Here is a 16858-nt window from a genome sequence, read left to right on the forward strand (position 1 = left end):
AAACAATTGCCACTTGATAGCACTGTCCTCTGACCCCTTCCATCAATTCACTGATGATCAAGAATGACGGGGTGGTAATTGGCTGGTTTGGATATATCCTGCTTTTATGGACAATGCTTTAATATCTTAGTGAACAATTTATTATTGCATGTAGGATAACAGATTCCTGATAAATGCAACAATTAATTAGATTAATAAAGATTGACTATTCATAGAACAAAATAACCTTTATTTTGGGCTACTGTTTTGATCATTGTCAGATTGTTCTCTTTGCCTTCCTTCCTGATGTGCTCTGTCTTGGGATTAAGGGTTTTTCCTCTAGAAAAGAGGCAAACAATTGCTCTACATACAGTTTATCGTGGCCGGGGATTTCAACGAGGCCAGCCTCAAGAGTATATTGCCAAAATTCCACCAACACGTCTCCTGACCCACCAGGGGCGCCAACACCCTTGACCATTGCTACACAAACATCAAGGGCACCTACCAATCCATCCCCCCCCCCCCCCCCCCCCCAACCGCACTTCGGAAACATTGACCACAAGACAGTGCTCCTTCTCCCAGCATACAAGCAGAATCTTAAGTGGGAGAATCTGATTGAGAAGATCATACAATGCTGGTCCGAGGCAACGGAAGAGATCCTACGCGACTGCTTGGAATCAGTGGACTGGTCCACATTCAAGAACACAGCGGTTAACCTAAACGGGTATACCACCACCGCCACAGACTTCATCAGCAAATGTGTAGAAGATTGCATGCCAAAGAAGTTAGTAGGTACGTTTCCCAAGCAGAAACCATGGTTTAATCAGGAGATTCACTCCCTACTGAAGGCCAGGTCTGAGGCATTCAAGGCCAGTGACCTTGACCTATACAAGAAATCTCGGTACCATCTCCGGAATGCTAATAAACAATACCAGACTAAGCTGGAGTCACAGACTAACGACATGGACTCTCGCCATTGTGGCAAGGCTTAAACAACATAACTGGTTACAAAGCAAAGCCTAGTAGAACTTCGGCAGCAGTGCACCCTCCCCGATGAACTCAATGCATTCTATGCTCGTTTCGAGCAGAAAACCAACAAACTGTTGTCAACTGCCCAGCAGCCTCGGACACACCCATATCTACTGTCACAGCTCTGCAGTCAGATCGGCCTTCTTGAAAGTGAACCCTCGGAAAGCGGTGGGTCCGGACTGGGTCTCTGGTCGTGCCCCGAGATCCTGTGTGGACCAACTGGCGGGTGTGTTCGCGGACATCTTCAACCTCTTCCTACTCCGTTCCGAGGTTCCCACCTGCTTCAAGAATACCACCATCATACCGGTGCCAAAGAAGAACCAGGCAAGATGCCTCAATGACTACCGCCCAATGGCCTTGACATTTATCATTATGAAGTGCTTTGAGAGGTTGGTCATGAGACACATCAACTCCTTACTCCCAGAATGCTTTGGTGAATTGCAATTTGCATGCTGCCACAACAGGTCCACAGCAGACGCCATCTCCCTGGCCCGTCATTCATCCCTGGAGCAACTCGACAACAAGAACTCCTACGTCAGACTCCAATTCACTATAACTCCGCCTTCAACACCATAATCCCAGTGGTGATATTGGGAATGGCATTAAACACAAAATTAGAGCTGCATGTAATATCGGTGATCATGGGTGATTTTAATCTTCACGTAGATTAGGCAAATCAAATTAGCCACAATGCCATAGAGGAGGAATTTCTGGAGTGTATACAGGATAGTTTTCTTGACCAATATGTGGAGGAACCAACTAGAGAGCAGGCCATCTTAGACTGGGTACTGTGTAATGAGAAGGGAATCATTGCCAGTCTGGCTGTACGAGACCCCTTGGGGATGAGCGACCATAACATGATAGAATTTTTTATCAAGATGGAGAGTGAAGGAGTTGATTCCGAGACTAGGGTGATGAATCTTAATAAAGGGAACTATGAGGATATGATGCGTGAGTTGGCTTTGATAGATTGGGGAGAGTTACTTAAAGGGATGACAGTGGATAGACAATGGCAGACATTCAAGGAACGCATGGGGGAACTGCAGCAACTGTTCATTCCATTCTGGCACAAAAGCAAAATGGGTAAGAGGGCCAATCATGGCTTACAAAGGAAATTAGCAATGGTATCCGATCCAAGGAAGAACATGCAGATTGGCTAAGAAAAATAATAGGTCTGAGGATTGGGAGCAGTTTAGAATTCAGCAAAGAAGGACCAAGGGATTGATTAAGAAGGGGAAAAATACAGTACGAAAGTAAACTTGCCGGGAACATAAAGATTGACAGTAAGAATTTCTATAGATTCATGAAGTGAAAGAGATTGGTAAAGACAAATGTAGGCTCCTACAGCCAGAAAGAGGGGAATGTATAATAAGGGACAAAGAATGGCTGAGCATTTGACTACATACTTTGGTTCTGTCTTCACAAAAGAGGACAAAATTCAGATAGCAGAAATGTTGGAGAATGAAAGGTTTAGTGAGAGGGAATAACTGAGGGAGATCAATATTAGTAGAGAAATGGTTATGAGAAAATTGATGGGATTGAAGGCGGATAAGTTCCCAGGGCCTGATAATCTGCATCCCAGAGTGCTTAAGGAGGTGGCTCTGGAGATAGTGGATGCATTGGTGGTCATCTTCCGGGATTCTACAGACTCTGGAACAGTCCCTGCAGATTGGAAGGTAGCTACTGTCATTCCAATATTCAAAAAGGGAGATGCAGGTAATAAGGAAATATCGGTGATCATGGGTGATTTTAATCTTCACGTAGATTAGGCAAGTCAAATTAGCCATAATGCCATAGAGGAGGAATTTCTGGAGTGTATACAGGATGGTTTTCTTGACCAATATGTGGAGGAACCAACTAGAGAGCAGGCCATCTTAGACTGGGTACTTCTGGGATTCTACAGACTCTGCAGATTGGAGGGCAGCTACTGTCATTCCAATATTCAAAAAGGGAGTAGCGAGAAAACAGGGAATTATAGACCAGTAAGCCTAACATTGGTAGTGGGGAAAATTATTGAATCCATTATCAAGGACTTTATAGCGGAACATTTAGAAAGCAGCGGCAGGAACAGTCAAGAGTCAGCATGGATTTATGAAGGGGAAATCATGCTTGACAAATCTGTTGGAATTCATTGCAGATGTAACCAGTACAGTTGACAAGGGGGAGCCAGTTGATGTGGTATACTTGGACTTTCAGGTGGCGTTTGACAAAGTCCCGCATAAGAGATTAATGTGCAAAATTAAAGCGCATGGGATTGGGGGAAGTGTACTGAGCTGGATAGAAAACTGGTTGGCAGCGAGGAAACAAGAGTAGGAATTAATGGGTCCTTTTCAAATTGGCAGGCACAGGGGTGCCACAGGGATCGGTGCTGGGATACCAGCTATTCACAATATATATTAATGATTTAGATGAGGGAATAAAATGTAACATCACAAAGTTTGCAGATGATACTGAATTGGGTGGGAGGGTGAACTGTGACGAGGATGCAGTGATCCTACAGCATGATCTGGACAGGTTGGGCGAGTGGGCAAATCAATGTCAGTTGCAGTATATTTTGGATAAGTGTGAGGTTATTCACTTGGGAAGCAAAAACAGGAAGGCATATTATTATCTGAATGGTTATAAATTGGGAGAGGGAAGTGTGCAGCGGGACCTGGGTGTCCTTGTGCACCAGTCGCTGAAGGTAAGCATGCAGGTGCAGCAGGCGGTAAAGAAGGCTAATGGTATGTTGGTCTTCATTGCGAAAGGTTTCAAGTACAGAAGCAGGGATGCATTGCTGTAATTATACAGGGCCTTGGTGAGGCCACACCTAGAATATTGTGTGCAGTTTTGGTCTCCTTTTCTGAGGAAGGATGTTCTTGCTCTCGAGGGAATGCAGCAAAGGATTACCAGACTGATTCCAGGGATGGCGGGTCCGTCATTTGAGGAGAGATTGACTGGGTTAGGATTGTTCGTGCTGGAGTTCAGAAGAATGAGGGGGATCTCATCGGGCTAGACCGGGTAGATGCAGGGAAGGTGTTCCTAATGGTGTGAGAGTCCAGAACCAGGGGTCACAGTCTGAGGATTCAGGGTAAACCATTTCGGACAGAGATGAGGAGACATTTCTTCACCCAAACAGTGGTGAGCCTGTGGAATTCATTACCACAGGAAGTCGTTGATGCTAAAACATTGAATATATTCAAGAGGTGGCTAGATATGGCACTTGGGGAGAATGGGATCAAAGACTATGGGGAGAAAGCAGGATTAGGCTATTGAGTTGGATGATCAGCCATGATCGTGATAAATGGCAGAGCAGGCTCGAAGGGCTATCTTCTATGTATCTATAATAAATAACAACACCTCTTCCACGGTAGTGCTCAATACCGGGGCCCCGCAAGGCTGCGTACTTAGCCCCTTACTAAACTCCCTATACACACGACTGTGTGGCAAAATTTGGCTCCAACTCCATCTACACGTTTGCTGATGACATGACCGTAGTGGGTCAGATCTCGAACAACGATGAGTCAGAGTGCAGGAGGGAGTTTGAAAACCTAGTGGCGTGGTGTGACGACAACAATTTCTCCCTCAACATCAGCAAATCTAAGGAGCTAGTCATTGACTTCAGGAAGCAAAGTATCGTACATACCCCTGTCTGCATCAATAGTGCTGAGGTGGAGATGGTTGACAGCTTCAAATTCCCAGGTGTGCACATCACCAACAATCTGTCCTGGTCCCCACGTGTTGATGCTGCAACCAAGAAAGCACAACAGCGCCTATATTTCCTCAGGAATTTAGGAAATTCGGTATGTCCATACTGACTCTTACCAATTTTTACAGATGCACCATAGAAAGCATCCTATCTGGTTGCATCGCAGCCTGGTATGGCAACTGCTCAGCCCAAGGCGTAAGAAACTACAGAGAGTTGTGAACACAGCCCAGTGCATCACACGAAACCGCCTCCCATCCATTGACTCTGACTACTCGTCCCGCTACCTTGGGAAAGTGGGAAGCATAATCAAAGACCCCTCCCACCCGGGTTATTCTCTCTCCCAATCTCTTCCATCAGGCAAGAGATACAGAAGTCTGAGAACACGCACTAACAGATTCAAAAGCAGCTTCGTCCCCGCTGTTACCAGACTCCCAGACGACCCTCTTATGGACTGATCTGATCTCTCCACATATCGTCTCTACTGAGTCGTACTACACTCCGTATGCTTCACCCGATGTCCGTGTCTAAGTCTTTACACTGTGTATTTATGTATGTCCTATGTTTTATCATGTATAGAACGCTCTGCTTGGACTGTACACAGAACAATACTTTTCTCTGTACCTCGGTACACATGACAATAAACCCAAATCCCATCCTGATCAATTATGTCACTATACTCTTTTCGTGCTATGATTATATTGGACAATGAGTTGGTTGTAAGTGTTTCTGTTTTTATCCCTGATCTGATTAATCATTTATACCTAAGTTACTATAGGTCTTTGGTCAAAAATAAATTATAATACATTTTGTTTATAGATCAGTTCAAGCTGATTGGTCGTGTGTTAGGAAAACAAAGGTAGTTTTAAGGGATTTATATTTGCATTGGTAAACATTAGAAGTAAGTTATAGTTTTAAGTGGGCATAATTTAATGTTTCTGTATCTGGAAGGGTAAAACCTATAGTTGCATTCATTCTGGACAAAGGTGTTTGTATGTGTGGGGGTTGGTTTCGTTCCAACTGTGTTTGGGGCAGCATGGTAGCATTGTGGATAGCACAATTGCTTCACAGCTCCAGGGTCCCAGGTTTAATTCTGGCTTGGGTCACTGTCTGTGCCGAGTCTGCACATCCTCCCCGTGTGTGCGTGGGTTTCCTCCGGGTGCTCCGGTTTCCTCCCACAGTCCAAAGATGTGCAGGTTAGGTGGATTGGTCATGATAAATTGCCCTTAGTGTCCAAAATTACCCTTAGTGTTGGGTGGGGTTACTGGGTTATGGGGATGGGGTGGAAGTGTTGACCTTGGGTAGGGTGCTCTTTCCAAGAGCCGGTGCAGACACGATGGGCTGAATGGCCTCCTTCTGCACTGTAAATTCTATGATGATCTATGATTTATTGTGCTTATAAAAGACCACGGCGTGAAGAATAAATAGGCCAGCAGAGGTATGTGGACATTGCTTAGCAACTGGGGCCTTGTAAGGTAGAGAAGCTTTTAAATTTTAGTTTGGCTAATTTGTTGCAGTTGAAGATAGGTAGCGAGAAAGAAGGCAGCTCTTGCAGCTCTGTTAGAAGACAGATAGAGTTGAGTAGAAGGTGGAGATGCCAGAAGACATCTGAAGTGATTTTCAGCTTTGTGAGATTTTACTCCAGCCAGTGGAATGTGAGTTGAAATAACGATGGAAATCAGTGGCTGGATCTTGGAGTTTGTGTAAAAGCAGTTAAGACAATGGAAACCCAAAGGCATTGCTGTAAAATCCTGGACTGGATTCAATGTTAAACGTGGAGTGGAAGTTTGGGTTCAATAATAATAATCTTTTATTGACTTCCGGGTGCGGCGATGACCAGCTGAGTCGCACGTTTCGGCAGCTCCCTGTGAAACGGACTTTTGGGCTCTAGATAGGAGCCCCAACGGCAATTTTGACGGCTAAAAACACTGTGCGGTAAACCAGAAGGGAATCCCCCCTGGATACGGATGGAAAAAGGAGGAGAGAGTGGCCAGATTGCAGTGGATCCTTTAGAACAGCGGCAAGGAAGGCAAGCAAAAACCAAGATGGCGTCGGAAGGTGGCAGTTTAACATGGGGCCCTGAACAACAAGAGTTCTTGAAATGCTGTGTGGAAGAGCTCAAAAAGGAAATGAAGAAAGAGCTGTTGGCCCCGATACTACAGGCGATCGAAGGGCTAAAGGAGGAACAAAAGACCCAGGAGCGGGAGCTTCGGGTCGTGAAGGCAAAGGCAGCCGAGAATGAGGACGATATACAGGGCCTGGTGGTGAAGACGGAGACGCAGGAGGCACATCAGAAACGATGTGTGGAAAGGTTGGAGGCACTGGAAAACAACGCAAGGAGGAACAACCTGAGGATTCTTGGTCTTCCTGAAGGTGTGGAGGGAGCGGACGTCGGGGCATATGTGAGCACGATGCTGCACTCGTTAATGGGAGAGGAGGCCCCGGCGGGTCCGTTGGAGGTGGAGGGAGCATACCGAGTGATGGCGCGAGGACCGAGAGCAGGAGAAATTCCCAGAGCCATAGTGGTGGGATTCCTCCGTTTTAAGGATAGAGAAATGGTCCTTAGATGGGCGAAAAAAACTCGGAGCAGTAAATGGGAGAACGCGGTGATCCGCGTTTATCAAGACTGGAGTGCGGAGGTGGCGAGAAGGAGGGCGAGCTTTAATCGGGCCAAGGCGGTGCTTCATAAAAAGAAGATAAAATTTGGAATGCTGCAACCGGCAAGACTGTGGGTCACATATCGAGGGAGGCACCACTACTTTGAGACGGCGGATGAAGCGTGGACTTTTATTGTGGAAGAAAAACTGGAATGAGCGGGTTATTAAAAAGAACGTTCGAACAAAGTGGTGGGGCGAATGTGGGGGGCAAAGAGGGGTTTTATGTACTAATCCTGCGATGTGGTAACTTTTCTCTCTCCCACAGGTGGTGATGGGGGGAGGAGGGGAGGTGGAGGAGATGGGGCGTTGGCCATTGGGGGCGGGGCCAAGGGAGAAGCGCGGGCTTGGTTCCCGCGCTATGATAATCATGGCGGGAATAGAGAAGCAGGAAGGAGGGGGCGTCGCACGGTGCGAGCCGAGGTCACGGGGGGAAGCCGAGGTCAGCCAGAGTTTGCTGACTTCTGGGAGCAACATGGGGGGAGTAATTACGCTAGCGGGGGATCTAGCGGGGGGGGGGGGGTGGGAGGGGGGAATTACTGGGTTGCTGCTGCTGGGGAGAGGGGGGAGCTGGTATGGGAGAGGATGGGCGGGGGGGCACCGCCTGGGGGAGATACAGCTGCGTGGGAACCGGGTGAGGAGCTGGAAAAAGGTGATGGCTAATCGACAAGGGGGGGGGGGTGGTAGGAAGCCCCCCAACTCGGCTGATCACGTGGAACGTGAGAGGGCTGAACGGGCCGATAAAGAGGGCACGGGTACTCGCACACCTTAAGAAACTTAAGGCAGATGTGGTTATGTTACAGGAAACGCACCTGAAACTGATAGACCAGGTTAGGCTACGCAAAGGATGGGTGGGGCAGGTGTTCCATTCGGGGCTAGATGCGAAAAACAGGGGGGTGGCTATATTAGTGGGGAAGCGGGTAATGTTCGAGGCAAAGACTATAGTGACGGATAACGGGGGCAGATACGTGATGGTGAGTGGCAAACTACAGGGGGAGACGGTGGTTTTGGTAAACGTATATGCCCCGAACTGGGATGATGCCAATTTTATGAGGCGGATGCTAGGACGCATTCCGGACCTAGAGACGGGAAAGCTGATAATGGGGGGAGACTTTAACACGGTGTTGGAACCAGGGCTGGATAGGTCGAAGTCCAGGACTGGAAGGAGGCCGGCAGCAGCCAAGGTACTTAAAGATTTTATGGAGCAGATGGGAGGTGTAGACCCGTGGAGATTTAGCAGACCTAGGAGTAAGGAGTTCTCGTTTTTCTCCTATGTCCATAAAGTCTACTCGCGAATAGACTTTTTTGTGCTGGGTAGGGCATTGATCCCGAAGGTGAGGGGAACGGAGTATACGGCTATAGCCATTTCGGATCACGCTCCACACTGGGTGGACTTGGAGATAAGGGAGGAAACAGGAGGGCGCCCACCCTGGAGAATGGACATGGGACTAATGGCAGATGAGGGGGTGTGTCTAAGGGTGAGGGGGTGCATTGAAAAGTACTTGGAACTCAATGATAATGGGGAGGTCCAGGTGGGAGTGGTCTGGGAGGCGTTGAAGGTGGTGGTTAGAGGGGAGCTGATATCAATAAGGGCACATAAAGGGAAGCAGGAGAGTAAGGAACGGGAGCGGTTGCTGCAAGAACTTTTGAGGGTGGACAGACAATATGCGGAAGCACCGGAGGAGGGACTGTACAGGGAAAGGCAAAGGCTACATGTAGAATTTGACTTGCTGACTACAGGCACTGCAGAGGCACAATGGAGGAAGGCACAGGGTGTACAGTACGAATATGGGGAGAAGGCGAGCAGGTTGCTGGCACACCAATTGAGGAAAAGGGGAGCAGCGAGGGAAATAGGGGGAGTGAGGGATGAGGAAGGAGAGATGGAGCGGGGAGCGGAGAGAGTGAATGGAGTGTTCAAGACATTTTATAAAAAATTATATGAAGCTCAACCCCCGGATGGGAGGGAGAGAATGATGGGCTTCTTGGATCGGCTGGAATTTCCCAAGGTGGAAGAGCAGGAAAGGGTGGGACTGGGAGCACAGATCGAGGTAGAAGAAGTGGTGAAAGGAATTAGGAGCATGCAGGCGGGAAAGGCCCCGGGACCGATGGATTCCCAGTCGAATTCTATAGAAAATATGTGGACTTGCTCGCCCCGGTACTGACGAGGACCTTTAATGAGGCAAAGGAAAGGGGACAACTGCCCCCGACTATGTCTGAAGCAACGATATCGCTTCTCTTAAAGAAGGAAAAGGACCCGCTACAATCCTAAATGTAGATGCCAAGGTCCTGGCCAAGGTAATGGCAATGAGAATAGAGGAATGTGTCCCGGGGGTGGTCCACGAGGACCAAACTGGGTTTGTGAAGGGGAGACAGCTGAACACGAATATACGGAGGTTGTTGGGGTAATGATGATGGCCCCACCAGAGGGAGAAACGGAGATAGTAGTGGCGATGGATGCCGAGAAAGCATTTGATAGAGTGGAGTGGGATTATTTGTGGGAGGTGTTGAGGAGATTTGGTTTTGGAGAGGGGTATGTTAGATGGGTGCAGCTGTTGTATAGGGCCCCAGTGGCGAGCGTGGTCACGAATGGACGGGGATCTGCATATTTTCGGCTCCATAGAGGGACAAGGCAGGGATGCCCTCTGTCCCCATTATTGTTTGCACTGGCGATTGAGCCCCTGGCGATAGTGTTGAGGGGTTCCAAGAAGTGGAGGGGAGTACTTAGAGGAGGAGAAGAACACCGGGTATCTTTGTATGCGGACGATTTGCTACTATACGTGGCAGACCCGGCGGAGGGGATGCCAGAAATAATGTGGATACTTGGGGAGTTTGGGGATTTTTCAGGGTATAAATTGAACATGGGGAAAAGTGAGTTGTTTGTGGTGCATCCAGGGGAGCAGAGTAGAGAAATAGAGGACCTACCGTTGAGGAAGGTAACAAGGGACTTTCGTTACCTGGGGATCCAGATAGCTAAGAATTGGGGCACATTGCATAGGTTAAATTTAATGCGGTTGGTGGAACAGATGGAGGAGGATTTCAAGAGATGGGATATGGTATCCCTGTCAATGGCAGGGAGGGTGCAGGCGGTTAAGATGGTGGTCCTCCCGAGATTCCTCTTTGTGTTTCAGTGCCTCCCGGTGGTGATCACGAAGGCTTTTTTAAAAAGGATTGAAAAGAGCATCATGGGTTTTGTGTGGGCCGGGAAGACCCCGAGAGTGAGGAAGGGATTCTTACAGCGTAGCAGGGATAGGGGGGGGCTGGCACTACCGAGCCTAAGTGAGTATTATTGGGCCGCTAATATTTCAATGGTGAGTAAGTGGATGGGAGAGGAGGAGGGAGCGGCGTGGAAGAGATTAGAGAGGGCGTCCTGTAGGGGGACTAGCCTACAGGCTATGGTGACAGCCCCATTGCCGTTCTCACCGAGGAACTACACCACAAGCCCGGTGGTGGTGGCTACACTGAAGATTTGGGGACAGTGGAGACGGCATAGGGGAAAGACTGGAGCCTTGGGGGGGTCCCCGATAAGAAACAACCATAGGTTTGCCCCGGGGGGAATGGATGGGGGATATGGAATGTGGCAAAGAGCAGGAATAACGCAACTGAAAGATCTGTTTGTGGATGGGAAGTTCGCGAGTCTGGGAGCGCTGACCGAGAAATATGGGTTGCCCCAAGGGAACGCATTCAGGTATATGCAACTGAGGGCTTTTGCGAGGCAACAGGTGAGGGAATTCCCGCAGCTCCCGACACAAGAGGTGCAGGACAGAGTGATCTCAAAGACATGGGTGGGGGATGGTAAGGTGTCAGGTGCTTTCAAAAGTAGTAGGAGTCCGGGTCGAACCAAGCTGGGGGTTGGCTATATTTGGGGTTGCACAAGAGCCGGGAGTGCAGGAGGCGAGAGAGGCCGATGTTTTGGCCTTTGCGTCCCTAGTAGCCCGGCGCAGGATATTGCTAATGTGGAAAGAAGCCAAGCCCCCGGGGGTGGAGACCTGGATAAATGACATGGCGGGGTTTATAAACCTAGAGCGGATTAAGTTCGTCCTAAGGGGGTCGGCTCAAGGGTTCACCAGGCGGTGGCAACCGTTCGTCGAATACCTCGCAGAACGATAGACGGAATGGGAAAAAGAAGGCAGCAGCAGCAGCCCAGGATCGGGGGGGGGGGGGGGTTGTCCTGAGTAATAAAAAGTAAATAATTGCACTGTTCCTATAGTGAAATTGAGATTATGCATGTAATTGTTGTGTGGATCAGGAGTTCTAGACAATAGCAGTAAGCAGGAAGCATTTTAAATAATTCGGCACCATGCGCGTGGATTGTGTATGTTTTTTACACTGTTGTCAATCATTTTTTAAGATATATTTCTGCACTGACTCGCTATCGTTATTCTTTGTTGATCTCTGATTGACACAAGTAAATTGAACACATGGGCAGAGAATTACAGATTTAAGCTTCTCAATCTGAATGAACTGTGTGTGACAAAGGAACAGCTCCTCCTTATGGAACTCTTAAATACAGCTGTACTGTGTTTATTGGGATGTGAGATCACTGCAGCTTTTGATGCAGTGCACAAATCAATAAGTTTTGATGTTCGATTTACTCACCCTAAATACAACAGTGTGGCTTGGATTGGTTGTTTCAGAGGGCATTTAAGGGATGAAAGCCAGACTAGGTAACAGTGAACCAGAGTTTTGGCAATCTTATGGTTACACAGTCACTATTCCTGATGCCAGCTTTTAATTCTAGATTTATTTAATTAAATGTACATTTCCTTGTTGCCATGGTATTTGAACGCCTGTCTCGGGACCATTGATACGGGCTTCTGGTCCAGTATAACACAATCATTATGGCAGTTGTTTTGACTAGAGAGGAAATTCAGCCACCCCCCTCCCACACACACCCCGGGGCAATAATTGATCAAACTTTAGATTAAAGCTGATAGACATATGACTGTCCAAGATGAGCAGGTTAGGTGGATTGGCCGTGCTAAATTGCCCCTTCGTGTCCCAAGATGTGCAAGTTAGGTGGGGTTATGGGATTACGGGGACAGGGCGGGGGAGGGTGCTCTTTCAGAGGTCGGTGCACACTCGATGGGACGAATGGTCTCCTCCTGCACTGTAGGAATTCTGTGGTCCTCTGTCTATATAATTAAATTTGATCTTGAACAACAAACAAAGATATGAGAGATTTACACATTACTGGAATCATAATTTTATTCATTCAAAGGTGGAGTTAATAAATTGCTATGTTTTCTTTGACGCTACATTTTATACTGGTCACATAAAATGGATGTTTACACTTGCATCATCTAGTTGCTGCTTGCACAATCCAACAAATGAGGAGCTTATTGAACAAAATTTCCTACTGGAAGCTTGAAATGAACCAATTTACCTTTTTAATGCAGTTATGATTGTATGAATGTTGCCTTAGTCTGAGATACAGGGATCGAATATGGGAAGAAATACAGGAAATATTCCGGTCTGGCAGCATCTCTGGAGACAGAAACTGAGTTGATGTTTCAGGTCAATGATCTTTCATCAGAACTGGGAGAAGGTAGACAGAACAAATGTGAAGCAAGTACAGGAGCAAAAGGAGGGAAAACATGGAAGTGAGTTCTGTGATAGGGAGGAAGACGGGAGAGATTAAATACAAAAGGGATGGTGTTGCATTACAAAAGGCGATAGTACTGATAAAATAAAGTAATAAAACAATGGGTGTAGAGGAGGTGTAGATGGGAATAGCAGCATTGCGACCAACAGTAGCTGTCCATAAAATGGGACAGAAATTATAATCTGAAATTGTTGAACCAAAAGTTGATCTGGAAACCTGTGAAGAGTTTCATCGCTCAATTGTTCGAGTACCTAATTACTCTTTTCCTCTCTTTCCCCCACACCAACTCTTCCTGCACTCTCGTCTCCAATGCTGAAAGGTCACTGACCTGAAATGTTCACTCTATTTTTCTCTCGTGAAAATGTTATAATGATGGAGAATAAACTATGGAATTATACACTGAATTATTGGACTTTAAAAACGACCTGGGTTTTATGTTTTAAAATGGACACAAACCCCGAAGATGGCTGAGAATGAACAGTCAACCACTGACCCGAATGGCTGCTGGGCTTTTCTCTAAGGGATAATGGAACCCCTCCTGTATTTCCAGCTAAGGTACTTCCCAAAGCATCCAAACACTGATTGCTATCCCAGGTAAAGACAAACACATGATAGCAATCTCATCTAACAGATTCTGGGGGCGCGATTTTCCAGCCACGTTACGCTCTTGCTCGAGTGAAACGAGGCCGGTGAATAGCGGGAGAGGCCAAAAAATGAAATACACGCTGGGCACCAGTTTACTGTGCAACCGACTCGCTCCCAGAGGCAAAATTGGGATCTCGCCATAGCGTGGCGAGAAATCAATTATCACCACTTAAGCCCCATTTTCCTACAATCAACGAGAGCCACCCCCTATCCAATGGCCTCCCGTCATTCAGTAGCTTCCCCAACAAGTGGTCACGCTGGCGCCGATCAGTACTCCTTTTGAAAAATGTGAACCTGGCGGAAGGGCTTCTGTGGGGAGCCGAGGATGTGAGTAGCCACCTTTGCTCACATGGAAAGAGCCCGAGGATGCTGGGAATGCCACCCTAGTGCTCGGCGGGGGCCTGGGGGGGGGGCTCTCCGCATGGCTGGGCAGTCATTGGGGGCGGCGCTGGTGGGGGCAACTGCTCATGGCATCACCATGCCAACCCCTGGATCGTGTGTACCTGTTTCGGGGCCATCCTTTGTCCCTGCCCATCTGCCCCACTGATCACCCATAACCCCACCGACTGCTGAGGCCTCTGGCTGAGCGGCTGAAGGCAATCGCTAATAGGGAATTGGTCATCGTGGTTAAGTGAGCACTTCACACGTGCTGAGTGGATTCCTGCGGGTAGGCCGTCCATGCAGCATGTGGGAATCATTGCCTCGCATCCCACTCACACCTTGATGCATGACACTGTGCTGGAATACTGTGCTTGGAGGCAACGCCACACATGCAACATCCGAACACCCAGGGGATGGGTCACGGCTCTGGGGACTTGTACACAGCCAGAGGGTGGGTGAGCACCAGGGGGAGGGGGGGATTTCCGGAGAGATGGGCAAAGGGTTCAGAGGTCGGTCCGCATTGTGAAGGGAAGTGACAGAGGCATCATAATGGTTGTGCAAAAAGGAGTTTAATATGCCGTACAATGCCCCACTCCTAGTGGTGCCACCCCGCGCCCCCCCCCCCCTCCCCAGCCCCCAACCCCTCGCCCTCCCCTGGTGCCCTCCGTGATCCTCAACATGCTTAACCCTCCGAGCTCTACCACTACGTCTAGGTGTTTCCCCAGGATGCACATCTGAGGTGGAGGCTGCCAGCTGCCTACCTCGTCCCGTTGCCTTTGATGCCCGTGGCGGGTGTCCTCTGGTGGCTCTGGGGCCGGAGGGCCCCAGCTCATCTATCGGCTACACATGCACAAACATGATGCCCTGTCCTCTGTGCTCACAATGAAATGCAGCCTCATCAGAGGGGCGGGACTCGAGGGAGTTGGTGCCCACCGTCGCCACTCCACGGGATGGGTCAGGTTGGCACTCAGTGCCTCCTCCTCCCGTTCAGCGCCCAAGGGCCCTGAGGTCCACCTTGGGGCGGAGGGGCAGCTGGTTTGAACCCCAGCTGCCCCTGCATCATCTGGCTCAGCCAGCCCTGGCAGTTCCACATGGTCTGTACCATCATGTCGATGCCCTCGACGATGGTCCGCAGTGACTGGGACAAGCTCCGCAGCGCCTGGGCCATTCCCATCTGAGAACGGGACATGTCCCGCAGAACCTCATCAAGGTCACCCTGGTGCTGGGTGGCACCAAAACTTCTGCTGAGACCCTCAGCCGTGGCCGTCACCGACTGCCCGACTCCTTTGACACCTTCACTCATGGTGTCAATGTCATGCACCAGTTCTCCACTGCGGTTGCTACCCTACAATGTTGGCCTCGGTGCCACTCATTGCCTGCGACGTCTCCTGCGCCCATAGCCGCTGGGACCCCTCCAAGCTGCTGTGGATCTGCTGGAGAGACGCTGACATCTGCCCCTGAACTTCCTGGCTGCTCCGTAACATCTCCATCAGCTTGGGAAACTCTGCTCCACAGGCTCAGATTAGGCTGGGATCCAGCTGGATCCTGCAGACCTCCGACTGCTGTCTCGCCTGAGGGTTCCTGCCTCCACCCGATGTACATCATCCGGAGTGCGGCGCTCACCAGATTGTGCCTCAGAAGCCTGTCCTCTAACATTCCCCACTGAGGTGCTTGTACCTGCACTGGTGGTGGGAGCACACCTCTGCCAGTCTGGGCCCTCTCTGCCGATTGTGGAGGCTTTTCCTGTGGAGACACAGAGGATACATCATTAGGCACATGCGTGGTTCACAGCGATGGCCTTCTTCCCGCACAGCTGGCCAGTCCTCGTGGTCATACTAGTCGAGCTTATGGCCTCCGCCACCTCATCTCAGACAGCTTTGGCTATGTTGTGGCTCACCCTCGGGGGAATAGGACTTTCCCCCTGGCCTCCACTGAGTCCAGGGGCCTCCCCTGGTCAGCGTCACCAAATCTGGTCTCTTCTGCACCATTATTGCGAGCTGGCTGGGGTTGGCTGAGCAAGTGCAGCTTATGTGCTGATCGACCTTGTTACCGAGGGGCTGGCGAGCGCGGTCCCAGCGAATCAGCTGACAAGCCTTCATTTATCATAGAATTTACAGTGCAGAAGGAGGCCATTCAGCCCATCGAGTCTGCACCGGCTCTTGGAAAGAGCACCCTACCCAAGGTCAACACCTCCACCCTATCCCAGTAACCCCACCCAACACTAAGGGCAATTTTGAACATGAAGGGCAATTTATCATGGCCAATCCACCTAACCTGCACATCTTTGGACTGTGGGAGGAAACCGGAGCACCCGGAGGAAAACCACGCACACACGGGGAGGATGTGCAGACTCCGCACAGACAGTGACCCAAGCCGGAATCGAACCTGGGACCCTGGAGCTGTGAAGCAATTGTGCTATCCACAATGCTACCGTGCTGCCCGGTGAGAAGCCATTGAGGTGAGAAGCCATTGAGGCCTCGTTAAGTGGGCCAATTGATGTTGGAAAGCGTTGCCAACCTAGCTGGGCTGAAGCTGGTAAGCTCAGGGCAATTCCCGCTCGCTACCACACTTCTAAACTTTTCCGGAGAATTGTGCCCTGGGTGTAATTGCCTCCCCAGACCAACTGGTGGGTCTCGAGTTGTAAGCATAAAGAAGGGGATTAAAAGTTAACGGAGCTGCCAGTGCCGGCTTGCCTGCCTGCTGCCTGTCTGTGTCTCGACCTGATCAAAGGCCTTCTCTGCGTCCTTTGACACAATCACCTCCGGCGCTCTTCCCCCCCGATGGGATCCTAATTATGTTTAGCAATGTCCTAATGTTACTAGAAAGCTGCCTCCCCTTCACAAACCCCATTTGGTCCTCCGAGTCCACCTCTGGTACACACCC

The sequence above is a fragment of the Scyliorhinus torazame genome, chromosome 12, assembly GCF_047496885.1.
Source record: "Scyliorhinus torazame isolate Kashiwa2021f chromosome 12, sScyTor2.1, whole genome shotgun sequence".
Taxonomy (NCBI): Eukaryota; Metazoa; Chordata; class Chondrichthyes; order Carcharhiniformes; family Scyliorhinidae; genus Scyliorhinus; species Scyliorhinus torazame.